The sequence below is a fragment of the Euprymna scolopes genome, chromosome 16 (genome assembly GCF_053919585.1).
Source record: "Euprymna scolopes isolate OS-2025 chromosome 16, ASM5391958v1, whole genome shotgun sequence".
NCBI classification, from domain to species: domain Eukaryota; kingdom Metazoa; phylum Mollusca; class Cephalopoda; order Sepiida; family Sepiolidae; genus Euprymna; species Euprymna scolopes.
The window spans coordinates 102,981,115-102,988,942 of NC_136497.1; positions in this window are offsets into that span (position 1 = coordinate 102,981,115).

A 7,828-nucleotide genomic window follows, 5' to 3' on the forward strand; every position below is an offset into this window, starting at 1 on the left:
CTCTTTCGATGGTATCATTTTCTAGCATTTCCTTAATTTTTCTCTCTTGTTGGATATGAAATGGCGTCCATCTTGGCAGTTATGTAACAGATATAACATTGCAATCTAGTCTAATTTTAAGTTGGAAATTTTTTATTCTTTCTAATCCTTCCAACGAAGGTAGAGGTCTATCTATAATTTCTTTTGTTGGTTTCGCGATATTCTTTGTTGTAATCGATTTCACTTGTGAAATGGGGGTAGACCCTAGTTTGTTTACTTAATATATTACTAGGGCCCAACAATATTTTTCGGACACTTTAGTATTCGACTTTCCGAGTACCATAGAGTGGCAAAACTCCCTCAATAGAATAGCATAAACATATAAAGACAATACCTGTAATAAAAATGGAAGAAAATCGATAAGTAAGGAAAATTATTTAATTTTCATCATTTTTTACAAAACAAATTATTTTTCCGACATCGTTGAAAAACAGTTAATAGTCTGTAATATCACCTTCCTTCTCAATAACTTGTATCAATCTCTCTTCAAAATGGGCAAACATATGCACAATAACATCTCTACCTGTTTCTGTTAGTTGTTTTTTGGCATCTAGTATTCGTTCCCATAGTTGAGCCTCTTTCGTTATTTCAGGTCCATCATAGACAAGTTGAGCAAGCATTTCCAAAACATTTTCCATTAAATTTAGATCTGGGCTTTTTTCAGGCCATTCCAAAATAGTCATATTTACTTTAGCCATCGATTCTTTCATGAGTTTTGACACATGGATGCTGCAATTATCTTGCTGTAGAACGAAATTATTCCCCATCTCTCTTCTTATCCTTGGTAGCGCTTTCTCGTTCAGTAACTGTTTGTAGCTTTCGCTGTTCTGTCGTCCTTTCAGCCACTCCAACCATATATTTTCATTAGCAAAGATCATACCCCAAACCATAACTTCTCCTCCTCCCATCTGTCGTTTGTTCAGTACAACAGGCTCACCCCTTCTTGACCAAGTACACCATCCATCGGTCCCATCAAACTTGAAACGCTTCTCCTCAGTAAATATGACCTTCTTAAAGTCAACATGCTTTGTTAACCACCTTTTAGCACTCTCCAGTCTTGCTCCTTTGTGGTTCTTTGTTAGGGTAATTTTTTTTAGCCTTTGCATACTTCAAATTAATCCTATGCAGCGTTCTTTGTACTGTTCGGACGTTTGCATCTAATTCACATTTCTCCTTCACTGTTCTTGCTGTAACTTTTTCTCCAGATGTCAAAAGCCGTGTCACAGTCCTCTTCATTCTCCTTTCAATCATCTTGCCAATTGATCTTTTCCGCCCTCTCTTCTTTTTCCACTAGGATTTTGTCTTCAGTATGTATTCGACCGTTGATTTCCACAGCTTCAAATCCATTACAATCCTTCTGATGGTGAGGCCATCTTCCCGCTTCTTTCGTGCCAAACAAACGACTTCTTTTGAATGCATTTTACCTCATTAAACTTAATTGTTTTGCCAGTAGAATAGAACAGATAGATAATTGATTCTAATGAGGACAGCTAAGTGTGCAAGCAGAAAATTTGCATACAGCAACATATACATGAACTTAATAAAATAGTATTTTTGTCATGTGTGAAAAATAGTGTCGCGAAAAATCACAAAAAAAATTTAAAAAAATAAAATTATCAAAGCCAAACTAAAAAATGATTACACTAGTAGTGGATTTTCACACCTCAACTACGTACTTACAATCTCAAACGTTTTTGGCACTAGTAATCACCTTGAAGTACTTTTTTCAAAGTATCCCAAAAATATTGTCGGGCCCCTGTACCACCTTGATATGCTTTAGCAACAAATACTTTGTGGGCTTTCTTTTGGGACCATTCGTCAGCATTGTGAAAAATTCTCCTCTTGGTGGTATTGGAATAGTCACATAGGCTTTTGGTTTACAATTTGTTTCTTTTAATATAAAGTTCGGCCGTCTTTTAAGTATTTCCTTAACGTTTTTGTCATTGATAAGGTTAATATCTGCTCTAAAATCTGGTACGTCGTCAGTAGGGACAATTTCGCTATCTGCTGAATAAATAGGTTCACCTGAAAAACGAATGGCTGACTGAATTATTCGGATTCGTCGATAATGGTTGGACGTATGGCCTCTATGTTTTTCCTTTACTACTGTTCCCTTTTGTAACATTTTTAATTGAAATAATTTATTACTCCACAGTAGTTATTTTTCCAAAATACTGGGCATTTTGTTTGACCATATATGTGATCGGAGCCATTGCACTCGTAGCATTTTGTAACTGCTTTTAATGGATTGTTTCCTTTACCCTCGTCGTTGTTGTTGTTGCTTGTGGATCTTTGAACGTTTTCATTTGCTGTGCTTGTTTTTCAGTGGATTCAAATATGAATGCTCTTTGAAGTGATCCATCTACTGTAAAATCAGCTTCTTTCAAATAAACACGGTGTAATTTGCTTGAGGAGTATTTTTATTAATTGGTTCACTATAGTCTTATCACGGTTGTATTTGCCAAAATTGCATTTTGCTTCCTGTATGCGTAGACGAATACAACGTCGTCTGTTGATTCATCGTTTTCTTTACTAAAGATCTAGAATTTATGTATTTCAAAGACTTTATTTTCTGGATGAAATATTCGTTCTATGCTAATTTTGTTGTTTTGTATGTAGACCCTATTGTGGGTATCTTCGGTGTTAAAGTTTTGTGAAACTCTTTCAGTTTCTATTCCCGTAAAATCGGAAGAGTGATAGTTACCGTTTATTATCTGTTATATGAAACCTTGTAAATGCATATTTGATATGTTCATTCCATTCTCTCCATGCTTGTTCCTGGTTGGAATCATTCCAGTTAAGGTGCTCTATTGTTGGGATAGACAGAGCCATTTCTTTTGAAATAATTTGTTATTTTCGAAGTTTATTACACGTATTGTTGAATTTTTTGTTTTGCTGTTAATTCCATTTTTACTCATGTTGTTGACTTCGAGCATGATTGCACGCTTGCGAGAATACAGTGTCGCGGTTTCAAAATCACCACCTCTATTTTTCCTTCTTTCTCCATCCCCGTTGTTTCTTACCTTAAACAAAGGACAGTATAGGCTAATGCCAGCTAAACGTATGAACATATCCGGGTTCAACGTACACATTCACCTTTCCTTTCTTTCTTTTCTACGCATGTCAAAATTGAAATATATCAAACAAAACGCCAATAATTCAGGCAATTGACTTTTTTACTTTTTAGACGAAATTAATTTAAATGGAATCAACAAACTTCCAAGCTACTTTTGATTGCATACATTTCGTTCTGGAACTAATTAGAGTCGTTTGTTTGTCTTATTGGGAGCGACGCCTTTAACATCACGCTGGCCAAATGAATACAGTAAGCCTCGGCCCAACCAGGCAGTTTCGGTCAGGCGCCAGACCCGGCTGGGGAGTAGGAGGAGTCTCTCGAAGCGCGACAACTGACGCTACCAGTCACGTCCACAGAATCCACCAGCCTAAGGATTCCCAGCAGCAGTTCAAACAGCCCTTATCAGAGATAAACCACCAGCCCTTATCAGGGGTAATAAGTTTTTTCTACTGATGCGATTCACTATTGCTTGCCTCCTGACCCACCAACAGCGAACTTTGCTCCCAGTATCCAGAGCTTCTTGCTCACTCCAGCGGCTTCCTGCTCATTCCCGCAGCCTTTCCAGCTCGCTCTAGCGCACCCAGCTCTCTCTCTCTCTCTCTCTCTCTCTCTCTCTCTCTCTCCTGTAGCCTTCCAGTCCTTGCAGCTTTCCAGCAACCTTGCTTACACCTTGCTCCTCCGGCCTACAAGCTCGCTCCTCCGGTCTGCGAGCTCGCCTGCACCTGGCTCCCTACCAACCGTCCTTAACGTTTCTTAACACTGACCCTATGCTCTCAATGTTATTCGTTCCTTAACACTGACCCTACGTTCTCAGTGTCGTCCGTTCCTAAACACTGACCACCTCATTCTCAGTGGTTACCGTCCATTCCGGATCGCCCTGACGTCCAGCCGATCGTTCCAAACTCAGCGAGCAACCCTAAACCACGCTACGTCTAGAGTACCTGTTCCAGATCTCCAGACCTAAGCCTCTGGTGACGTTTGACCTTCCGGACAACCAGCATCCAGATCATACGATTTTTCACTACTTTTGCAAATAAAAGGCGAACCCTCGTCTTTAACAAAACAACGTGTCTCTCATTCTTTTTGCTGTTTACCTTTTTGCCCGTGTCTACATTGTTAGTTGTTGGGTCGATTGCCCCCGGACAACCGGCCTCTCAACAACAGTATGGAGTACATTGAAAACAGTAGGGATTCTACAATAAAGTTTTCAATATGAGGAAAACTAATTGTCTGCCCCAGTTTTAAATTGCATATTCGTTTTCAGCAGACCCGAAAACCTCAAAATGTCGTTATTTCAAAGGTGAGAGTTGAGTTGAAAATAAACTAAAAATTGATCCCTTTTTTATTAAATTGTTTGGTGAAATTACAGAATAGTTACAAAACACTTTCCTCTTCCAATGTTAAGAATGGGTTTCTCAATAATAGCGTTAATATTTCAGCACGTTTTTTTTGTGTTTTTCTTGTAAGAAAAAACATAAATATCGTACAAATTGAAAAATATTATGAATAAACTGTTTTTCTTTTTAATGTCGCAAATTTGTTATTACTTGATGCGCGTTTTTCTTAAAATTTAATCGTTTGTTATTCTTCGCATTCGTACATAAATTCTTGTTTAGGGGAAAGAAAAAAATTGAAAAGTTATTTCAAAATATCCACCAAAGATTAAGATATTAATATGCAATGCGCGGCAGGTGAAAAGACATTTGTACGTAAGAAAATGCACCTTTGCGTATGTAGAATAAATGAATGCGATGAAATGACGGAAAATACTCCTAGGATCCAGGGTTAAATAACATGCAAACAGTAAATTTGTGACGGGTTTAAATATCAGATTCGTTGTTAGCGACCCCAAAAACCGACAAAAAAAAATGGAGTGGTCTGTGGTCTGTGTTAGTGAAAGATAATCTTTACTCAAAATAATAATAATATAGTAGAACCTCGGAATACGGCATTAATCCGATTGGTTAAATCGCCGTATGGCGGGGCATAAACACAATTTTATACACTACACATTAAGAATAAAGTACAGTATATAATACGTATGTATTTAATCAACTAGCATTATAAATAAGAAAGCGGGGCAAATACCAAGTAACCAAGGGCCTTAAAAACGTCGTATTATACATTGTAACCTGAACAAAAACGCATCACGGGGTTCTACTGTATATGACTGAGTAAAAATTAAATACGTACTACATAACTACCTCGTCTCAAAGAAAAAACATATTTGATTCAGTATTTTCAGAAATATTACCATGTATTGCAATAAAAAAAACATTTTCAAAGTCATTGGAAATGATTCAATTGTTTTATTTAAAAGATTTTTATCTTTTTTGTAAATTGTCTCTGTCATACACAGGTGTTTATTTGGCTTGTTACCAAATAAGAAAATTAGTTTTATTTCATTGAGACAATGAGAGATCAAAACATCGAGGGAATTCAATTGGAAATCAATCCTTTCTCTCTGTCTACTCGATTGACATCAGACATGGCTTCAAGGAATGACCATCTTTTCAGGAGTTTAGCAACTTATTTAGAAGATAAAAAGCGTAAATATCGAAATTGTTGCACCCATCTTTGTCCCTTGAGGCAAATAATAGCACAAAGAAAGTGACCAATTAAATGCAACGTTTATTCACAATAAAAAAGCTGAGAATTATCAATAAATAAAATGTTTCCTACGTGTGTTTGCACTGTTGATGCTATAGACGGTTTTGTCTTTTAATTATCAATCAGTTTAGAAGCCTAAGTTTACGACCATTACATAAAGATAAGCTTTATACTGTTGATTCTTATATTGGGTTTTATATTGAAAATCTATTCCTGACAGTAGATGCACAGATAAACTTTTGATGCACAGATAAAATTTAAAAAAAAAGGCGATTATTCAGCCCGTAGGGTTGTAAATAAGTAAAGAATACAAGTGAAAAATCAAATTATTTCATTTTATTATATTATTTGATTATTTCCAGCCATACGGACTAAATAATTGCTCGTTTATTAATATTATCTACACAAACAATTAAAAAAAAGCAACTTTATATATAACATGTTTCATTAAATAAAATAGACGTTTTTGTCTATTAATTCTGTTTTTTCTCCTTTCCAACTTCCAAATAACGATCTTCACTTTTGTCACTAATAACTCCTCTCCCTCAACTGAGTTGCTTAACTAACTTAATTTATGAGTTCAGAAACCCTTTAGGAGGCTGCGTCTCCGAGAGTAAACGTGAAAACATATTAGGTTGGTGCAAAAAAAAGTTGAACGTTAAAAAACATTATTTTACACCAAACATATGTTTGACTATCACATTGTCGAAGTGATTAACCCTTCATCGCTTATAAAACAGAGCTATATTTAGCTACCTGACTAATCAACATTCATGTTCCATGTCCCATGATTTTAGTTGACAAAACATCTATACTTGAACAGACCAATAATAAACAAAAACATGAAATACTAAAAGCATTACTAATAAAAACTAAAAAATACTCACGACCCATGAAATAAACTTTACCGATAGTAGTAACATGCTGAAATGTTTGTAAAGTTATTAAAATAATTAACCGTTGAAATAAACATACACGTTATTAAAATATATATATAAATTGTTCAAAACCAGTTAGATTTATCCTTTGCTCAGGATGAACCGAGAAGGGTTGGAAAGTTCCCGGACTTACAAAAAAATATGGGTATTACATCAGCCAGTTCCTACCAGAAGTGAAGACCGTTATTTGAAAGTTACAAAGGATCAAAACCAGAATTAAAGACAATAAACATCTATTTTATTTAATGAAATATGTTTAAGAGAAATATGTATACAACATGTTGTATATCGTTAATCTTATTTTTTTATTGTGAATTTGCTTAAAAGCTACACACTAAGCAGATTTTAAAGCTTTCTACCTCTACATTACAAATGCACTCAATTAACTCACCGTTTGAACAATTTCTAATTTAATAATACTAAATCAACAGCGACAATAGGAATATAGGCATAGAATATCAATATAAATTGAAGTATGTGACATTAATCTAAAAGAATGTATACCAATGTGTAAATATAAGTCGTAGGCAGATGAACATTAAATAATACCGCCAGCCCAAAAAACGAAAATATTTTTATTCACTATTTTCAGAAATATTACTAAATATCCTAATAAAATAAAGAGATATATTCCAAATGAGTAAAAATGATAATTATGTAGAACTCGTCTTCCAACCCGAACCGCTAAAAACTTTCAGTTTTTTCTGACTGGTATCACACAAAGTTTCCATGAACGCTTTTTTTTTTAAAGAATTGCCTATCGTTGGATCATACTACCATATTATTTGCCTGTAGATTACAATATTTGTCTGTAGATTACAACATTTTTCGGTAGATTGCAATATTTGTCTATAGATTACAACATTTTTCGGTAGATTGCAATATTTGTCTATAGATTACAACATTTTTCGGTAGATTACAATATTGGTCGTATTCAAACCAAGTAGCTTTCTATTTTTCCTCAGTATTTCCATCCTCTCCAAAAATAAACTAAAGGTGTATTTGTATGCAACATTTTTTGAAACATTTGTATGCAACATTTTTTTAAACATTTGTATGCAACATTTTTTGCAACATTTGTATGCAACATTTTTTGAAGAAAATAAGAAAAGCATTAACAAATCTCCAAATGTCCCTCTCCCTCATAATAGAACTTATGGATGTA